This window comes from Sprattus sprattus (assembly GCF_963457725.1).
Source record: "Sprattus sprattus genome assembly, chromosome: 14".
NCBI classification, from domain to species: Eukaryota; Metazoa; Chordata; class Actinopteri; order Clupeiformes; family Clupeidae; genus Sprattus; species Sprattus sprattus.
In genome coordinates this window covers 27337845-27346231 of record NC_137912.1, presented here as the reverse complement: position 1 = coordinate 27346231, position 8387 = coordinate 27337845, and the positions used below count along the sequence as shown (strand labels likewise).

The following is an 8387-nucleotide window of genomic DNA, read 5'->3' as shown; positions in this document are numbered from 1 at the left end:
GGTTACACTGAGGTAGGCCAACACACAAGCTTTTGCCATGATTATTATGGTTTTGGGGAGAGAGCAGGGTGGTCCTCAATGGGCCTCTATTTGGAGGCTCAAGGCCCAGTGGGGCATTGCACCACCTTTACTTACTCCATCAATTTCAGACAAACTGCATGGGCTTAGGTGCTGACAAGTTACAGAGAAACACAAAGGAAATATTGATTTAAATAGACAATTTTATTGATATAGACTATAAGTCTGTGTAGTGAGGAATGGGTGAGGGCACAGTACTCTCACCACATTCCCCCCAAGTCTCCTCACTTGGTCTGTACCTCTGTGCCTGTGCATGTGAGGGTGGTGCATATAAAAGTTGGGGTTGGCGGCTCTGGTTGGATGGCTGGTGGCTCTGGTGGGATGGCTGGTGGCTCTGGTGGGATGGCTGGGATGTCTGATCCCATGGCCTAATTAGACCAGGGCTCTGCATCTGTGCCTGCTGGTGCCCTTGGTCCAGATCATGGACACCCTGGAGCCCTTCTAAAAGAGCAATCTTTGCCCTCAGCTTACCCCAGCCACTTAATTTGTTCAGCAAGGGCACCAGACTGAGGGCAAAATGAAACATCTCATCCTCCTCCTGTGGCACACGATGGTGCATATGCTGTGGAGGCTCCTGGACCATAGCCAGCAGCCTATCCTCCAAAGACTCCAAAGGTGCTGAGGCCCTCTTTCTTGCAGCAGGTCTTCTGTAGGGCTGTTTGATTAGGGAAAAGAATGATAATCACAATTATTTGAATCAACATTGAAATTACAATTATTTAACACAAATATTTATTAGGGTTAGGAAAAAAAATTGCACAGCCCTACCCTGTTGGTTGAAGAACCAGGTTGAGAATGCTGATCTGGTGGTTGATGGTCATTCTCCTCCCGCACATCCTCTTCATGGCTCAGGTCCAATGCCTCCCAATCTTCAACTTGGTCCAGGTTGCTTCTAGAACTAAAGCATAAATGACATGCACAATGATTTATAGTCTAGGTAAATGTATGCTGATTCTTAAAATGAGAAAATCATCAGTTCTTTTAGAACTTGTGCTATATGTAAAATACTGTGCTGGGTATCAGTGAGCCATCACTGCCTTTCAGTGTTTGCACTGTACCTCCTGGGTTGAAGGTGGGGAATAAGGAAAGACAGGGCTTGGGTGTATTTCCACTCCTTTTGGGGTCCTGCTGCCGATCCACTCCGTGGTTGTAACGTTTTTTTTTTTTTAGAAAATTGGTCCCTTAGGTCCTTCCAGCGACCTTGACACTTCACAACTGTTGACATAAATTGCCAGATAATTGAATAACATATTTTTTTCTTTAAAGTAGCAATAACTCATGTATGTTGTACACCAGTTAACAAATTATATATTTTCCTACAGATTCCTTGCCACCGGAGAGTCTTTCAGGAGTCTGGCTCTTGCCTACAGGCTGGGCAGAAAAACAGTGGCAGACTCCGTTCACATGACCTGTAGGGCAGTTGTCGATCACATGATGGAGACCCAAATGCCGAAACCAACGGAGGAATCATGGACAGCTATCGCAGAGCGCTTTTGGAGAAGATGGCAGTTTCCAAATTGCATTGGGGCCATCGACGGGAAGCACATTAATATTCAAGCACCCAAAATATCATGCAGCCAGTTTTTTAATTATAAAAAAACATTTTCAATAATCTTGTTAGCCCTGGTGGATGCGGACTCAAAATGTATAATAATACAAGTTGGCGATTATGGCCGTGCAAGTGATGGTGGGGTGTTTGCTCATTCACCACTGGGGAGGGGAATGAGTGAAAAGACTTTGAATGTGCCAGAAGACACCCCCCTGCCTGGTTATGGTCAGCAAGGTGACGTGCCATACGTGATGGTAGGGGATGCTGCGTTTCCCTTGAAGCGGTACCTGATGCGACCCTACCCTGGCAGCAACCTTTCAAGGAATAAAAGTCACTTCAACTACAGGCTGTCAAGAGCTCGCATGACAGTGGAGTGTGCCTTTGGCATTCTTGCGGCCAGATGGAGGGTTTTTTTGTCAAGAATATCCATGCTGCCGTGTCATGTAGACATGGTAGTCATGGCATCATGTGTCCTACACAATTATCTGATCAAGCCTAAGAACAGAGATATGGTAGAGGGTCAAAGGGATGGAGATCATGGTCTGCAAAGTGTCAGACACATGGGGGGTAACAGAGGACCCAGGGAAGCCCTTCAGACTCGGGAGTTCCTCTGTAATTTCTTTGACTCCCCAGAAGGAGCTTTAAATAGTGCACCTAATGTGTAAATAATTTTGTAAATAATGTAGTTTAATAGGTTTGGATAAAATGATGATCATTGTATATATATATCTTTTTGTAAATATATATTGATTATCAATCACTCTCTCTCTCTCTCTGTCTGTCCTCTCTCTCTCTCTGTCTGTCTCCCCCCCCCCCCCCCCTCTCTTTCTCTGTCTGTTTCCCTGTCTCTCTCTCGCTCTGTCTGTTTCCCTGTCTCTCTCTCGCTCTGTCTGTTTCCCTGTCTCTCATTAGACATTTTTGGTTCCAAATGTATGTTGATTAAAACGTTCTTGTTGACACCATGATTCATTTTAATCTGTTTCCACTTAAAAATACATTCTCAGGATAAGCACTATAGACTAAGTAACACAATTTTAAAGTAATGCTGTAGCCTACACATAATGATTTTGAGGAACGTCCACTATTATGAATAATTATTATTATTACTATGGTCCAGTAGTATAGAAGTATAGTATAGAAGTTACTCACCAGCTATGCCAACTGCCTCCGAAACAGCTCTCCATCCGGCATCTCTGACGTTTATCCTTATATTTCGGATCACTGTGGTCGTAAATCTGGACTCGTTTTTCAACTTCATGAATTAATAAATAATCATCCATTCTTGAACTATAAACTAACTAGGCCTACTTGCTATCTATATACTATCTATCTATACTTGCTATCTATAAACTTATCTATACTGTCTATCTTATAAACTCGTCTTCAAACAGAAAAGTAATGTTTTAACCGTTAAAAACGTTAAATCCCCATAGTAACAGCTCTCGAGGGTTTGGGAAATAATCAGATTTATTGATTCCCTCATTATTCACAGCAAAATATATAATGGTTTTCATTACATTTCATTGATTTATTACCATACTCTATGATAAAAGGCCCACGCAAACCTCGCGGAAAATAATAAAAATAGAAACCAGTCTATTTCTTAATTTTCCGCACGGAAATGTCGGCGCAGTACATTCAGTTTCAGCGTCTGGTGTAGCCACTCTCATTGCTTTCAACGGTTTCGAATTCTGCTGCGTTCACACCGCGTCCTCAAAGCAAAATTTCCGCGTCTGGTGTAGCCACGGCCTTAAAAGGCCCTCGCAAACCTCGCGGAAAATAATAAAAATAGAAACCAGCAGCCGGTTGCACCAGTCGAACGTAAGTTCTAACTTAGGCTACGATGGACGTAGATTGCCCCTACGTTCGACTTTACACTCTACTAAAAAAATGGCAGTTGCACCAAGCAGATAGTTCCAACGTAACGCTAAGTCCTAATTTAGATTTTACACCTCCCAACTAGTTGGTGTAAGTTCCATGTCATGCGATTAAGAGTCTGTATTAAAGACCGTTAAATACGTTAAAAAATAAAAACAAAAGATGGCTATTCGTTTCGAGCAATGGGAAGAGGAGTTTCAACGCGGGTTGCGTCGCGAACGGATTGTCCGTGACCGTGTAGATCCATTTAACGAGTACGACGATGTTGATTTATATACACGATTTCGGTTTTGCCGAGCCGAATTGGTAAGAATAACCAATCTTCTTGCCAACGACCTGCGACACAACACAAACCGAAATTGGGCTCTAAGTCCACAGATGCAAGTGTGTTTGGCTCTGAGATATTTTGCCACTGGTTCTTTTCAGAACCTGGTTGGTGACTCAGTCCATGTCCACAAGTCTACCGTCTGTAGAGTAAGGTGACCAGACGTCCCCGGTTTCCGGGGACAGTCCCCGTTTTTGGTGGCCTGTCCCCGGCTGGAGCTGTCCCCGGAAATGTCCCCGGTTTTCACAGATAGACCCGGGATAGAAATTAAAAATTAAAAAAGAAAACAATGACCAAAACGTTTAGTTGCGTAGCCTACACGCCACAGGCTCTAGCAAGCCAGCCAGCAGCCAGGTTCAGCAAGCTCTCGCTCGGAGCTCAAAGATCTAGAATGACCGTCTTTTTAGTATTTTGATTGGTGGAGCACGGTAGAATCTTTGCTCTTTTTTTTTATTTAGAAAGAGATCGCGTTCACTCATTCATTCAGCCAGCTAGTTCTGACAATACGAGTACAACAAGATAGGATAGCATTGGGATAGGTTAGTGTCATTGTTTATCATCTATGTCATATATTATTTAACTCATGATCTACATATTTAACCCATGATCTACAATAATCATATTATTTAACCTATGATCTACAATTTGCAACAATGTGTGTGTTAAGCAGCAGCTATCTGTTGGTCAGATGTCAGTCACATCTGTAGACTTGCTAACTAACTTTGTTAACTTTTTAACATTAGCAGTGATACTAGCTACAGTACTATGATATTTCAGTTTCACTAGTCGGGGTTACTACTTAGAGGTAGTTAGCAACTTGACATTAAATGAAACCACTTGAAAGCTGAGGAGTGCGGAATTACATTAATCACAAACCGTATGCTATCTCTGTCTAGGTGGCTCCGGGAACGTTGGTTTAAAAGCCGCACAACCACTCTTCCCTGCCATCAATTTTGTTGTAGGCTTGAGATACAGCCTGGTTGAACACGAACGTTTTCGTTTTATATTGTATCAACATACGTTTTCAAAATAGCCCTGGGCCAGGCTGTCAGATGTCAATTTTTCACTATAACATTATAGCCTACTCAAAATCGGAAGAATATTTTTTTCTTTGTCAAGTTTAGTCAAACTGCTGATGTTATGGCAGTGGGTTGCGTTCAAGATGAGGAAGCAAAAACAGTCTCATCAGTTCAATTTTAAGCAGGAGGTTAAAACATTTGCTAAAATATGAGTCATGTGCTTAGGCTACAGAGATTTTCATGTAGCCTAGAGGAAGGGTAGGACTACACTACCTAAAAACTAAAACAAAAAACGTATGTTCTTGTGGTGTCTCTTAAAAGACACTAATGAAATGGGTTTTTCCCCACATTAACTTCACATATTCTGCATTAACAAAGATGTCAACTGGAAGTGTGCCACAGAACTTGTTATTATTTAGATTATTCAGATCTCCCCCTGTAGCAACCGATAACGTAATAACGGCCAATAACGTAATAACGGCCAATAACGTAATAATTTAAATGTAATAAAACCAATAACGTAATAAACTGCCAATAATGTAATAAAGTTGCCGTGCCAATAACGTAATAACTTTTGGCCAATAACGTAATAACTTATTACGTTATTGGCCGGTTATTACGTTATTGGCCTTGCATTTAAAAAAACCTTTGAAAATGTAATAACTGAGCCAATAATGTAATAACTGAGGTATTACTTAATTTTATCTTCAATATCTGGACAGAAAGTGTCCCACTTAGCCTTAATATTGCATCTTGCAACAGATGCTTAAATATCCGACCTTACAGATACCCCTCCACCCTCAACCCCCCCCTCAACAGGAGGCCTTACAGGAGCCATTAAGAGTCATTTTGAATTAATATGTCACTCTTAGGGTTCTGTTATAGTACTCTGTGTATCCATCTCTGTGACCATGCAGGCGCTTTGATGGAGTCTTTCTATGTTCTGCGTTGCAGTTTTCAGTATGGTATTGCAATTCACTGCCGGAACGCTAGGGGTTGTGGGAATTATTTGACCGTCTCCATTGGTCTCAGTCGCCTCGACTGGTAAAATTTTTTGGCGGCACACATCGGGCTACCATAAGCGGAGCTTTACTTTTACTCTAGGATTCTCAAATCAGCCAAAACTGTGCTAGGGCCAGTCTGATCTACAAAGCAACATTAAATTGCTTGCAGATTCGGGTGGGTTCACCCAGGCTAGCACAAACACAAGCACACACTCTCACACAAACACACACACACCCTGTTATTGCTGTTATTGCTGTCTTGTTTGAATTTGTATTTATTTATTTATTGTATCCATCAATGTGTATAAAAGATACTTAAATACTAAAATAATTTAACAGCACACATGTACCTAAACATGTACCTAAACTCGTAATAACCTTAAATTATGTTGAAAACCAGTAATGGATGGAGGATGGAGTAGAGTAAAAGTAAAGCTCCGCTTATGGTAGCCTGACGTGTGCCTCCAAAACATTTTACCAATTGAGAAGACTGAGACCAATGGAGACGGTCAGATAATTCCCGCAACCCCTAGCGTTCCGGATACACACCAAACGCACACACCCACACTCCCTCCCTCACACACACACACACACACACCCACACTCTCACACACACAAACACACACACACACACACACTCGCACACCCCCCTCCCCACACACACACACACACACAAGCACACACACACACACACACACACACACACACACACACACACACACACACACACACAAACTCTCACACAAAAACACACACACACACTCACACACACTCACACACACACACTCACACACAAACACACACACACACACACAAACAAACACACACACAGACTCACAAACACTCTCACACACACACACACACTCTCACACACACACAAACTCTCACACAAAAACACACACACACTCACATACACTCACACACACACACTCACACACAAACACACACACACTCACACACACTCTCACACACACACTCACAGACTCACAAACACTCTCACACACACACACACACTCTCACACACACACTCACACACACACTCACACACACGCACACACACACAAACACACACACAAACACTCACTCACAATTACACTCACACACACACACACACACACACACACACACACACAAACACACACACAAACACTCACTCACTCACACACACTCTCACACACACACAAACACACACACTCTCACACACACACACACACACACACACACACACACAACACACACACACACACACACACACACACACACACACACACACACACACTGAGAGCCTTCACCTGGGTAAAGACAATGACTTTTCAATCAGCATTATGAAGCTCTACAAGGCCGCTGGACGCAACAGTGGCCTTAGCATGCATCTAAGAGATTTGTTTAGTAAGGACAACTGCTGGATGAGGGCATGGATTCTTCTAAGGCATGTAGCCTTCGGGCAATTCAAAATTAGGTACATATCCTGGAAAAAGTAGTAGTACATTTTATGTTAATGTTTTATTTTATTTACATTAGTAAATTAGTAAATTGGTAACTTTTCATTTGAAATTGAGCATTGCCTCCAGCTTAAGTTCCACTGAGTAAATATGACACTTTAAGAGTTAAGAGTTAGTTTAGAATTGTTCAGAGTTACTTAGCCTTAATTCAAGAGCCGCATGGTTGTGCATATGTGGATGAATGAGTGCATTAAATCAGTTTAGGAGCAGCATCTAGATCATATGCATCAGACAAACATTTAGCTTTTAAATATTGGTAATGAAAGCAGTATGATATGATATTATTGAATGAGGGGGCTGCAGTCATATTTATATATTATTACATTATTGGCTCAGTTATTCAATTTTAAGTCAAATAATTCCCACAACCCCTAGCGTTCAGACAGTGAATTGCAATACCATACTGAAAACTGCAACGCAGAACTTAGAAAGACTCCATCAAAGCGCCCGCATGGTCACAGAGTTGGATACACAGAGTACTATAACAGAACCCTAAGAGTGACATATTAATCCAAAATGACTCTTAATGGCTCCCGTAAGGCCTTCTGTTGAGGGGGGGTTGAGGGTGGAGGGGTATCTGTAAGGTCAGATATTTAAGCATCTGTTGCAAGATGCAATATTAAGGCTAAGTGGGACACTTTCTGTCCAGATATTGAAGATAAAATTAAGTGATACCTCAGTTATTACATTATTGGCTCAGTTATTACATTTTCAAAGTTTTTTTTTAATGCAAGGCCAATAACGTAATAACCGACCAATAACGTAATAAGTTATTACATTATTGGCCAAAAGTTATTACGTTATTGGCACGGCAACTTTATTACATTATTGGCAGTTTATTACGTTATTGGTTTTATTACATTTAAATTATTACGTTATTGGCCGTTATTACGTTATTGGCCGTTATTACGTTATCGGTTGCTACACCCCCCTTCACCTTGACATTGCTTGGATTTTTTTTTACTGAAATTGTATTTTGAATCTTTTTGTTTGTTTGTTTCTTAAATCACTTTTGGTATAGTAATACCTAAA

General features: G+C 41.4%; 1 pseudogene across 1 annotated transcript; it reads right to left on the bottom strand.

The window, feature by feature from the left end:
• Positions 1-235: 235 nt before the first annotated feature.
• Positions 236-2907, bottom strand: LOC308375584 (annotated as a pseudogene). The gene is made up of 4 exons: positions 2777-2907; positions 1137-1293; positions 847-976; positions 236-733 (listed from the first exon to the last, which is right to left on the bottom strand). The product of its transcript is annotated as an uncharacterized misc_RNA (transcript).
• Between the last annotated feature and the right edge of the window lie 5480 nt (positions 2908-8387).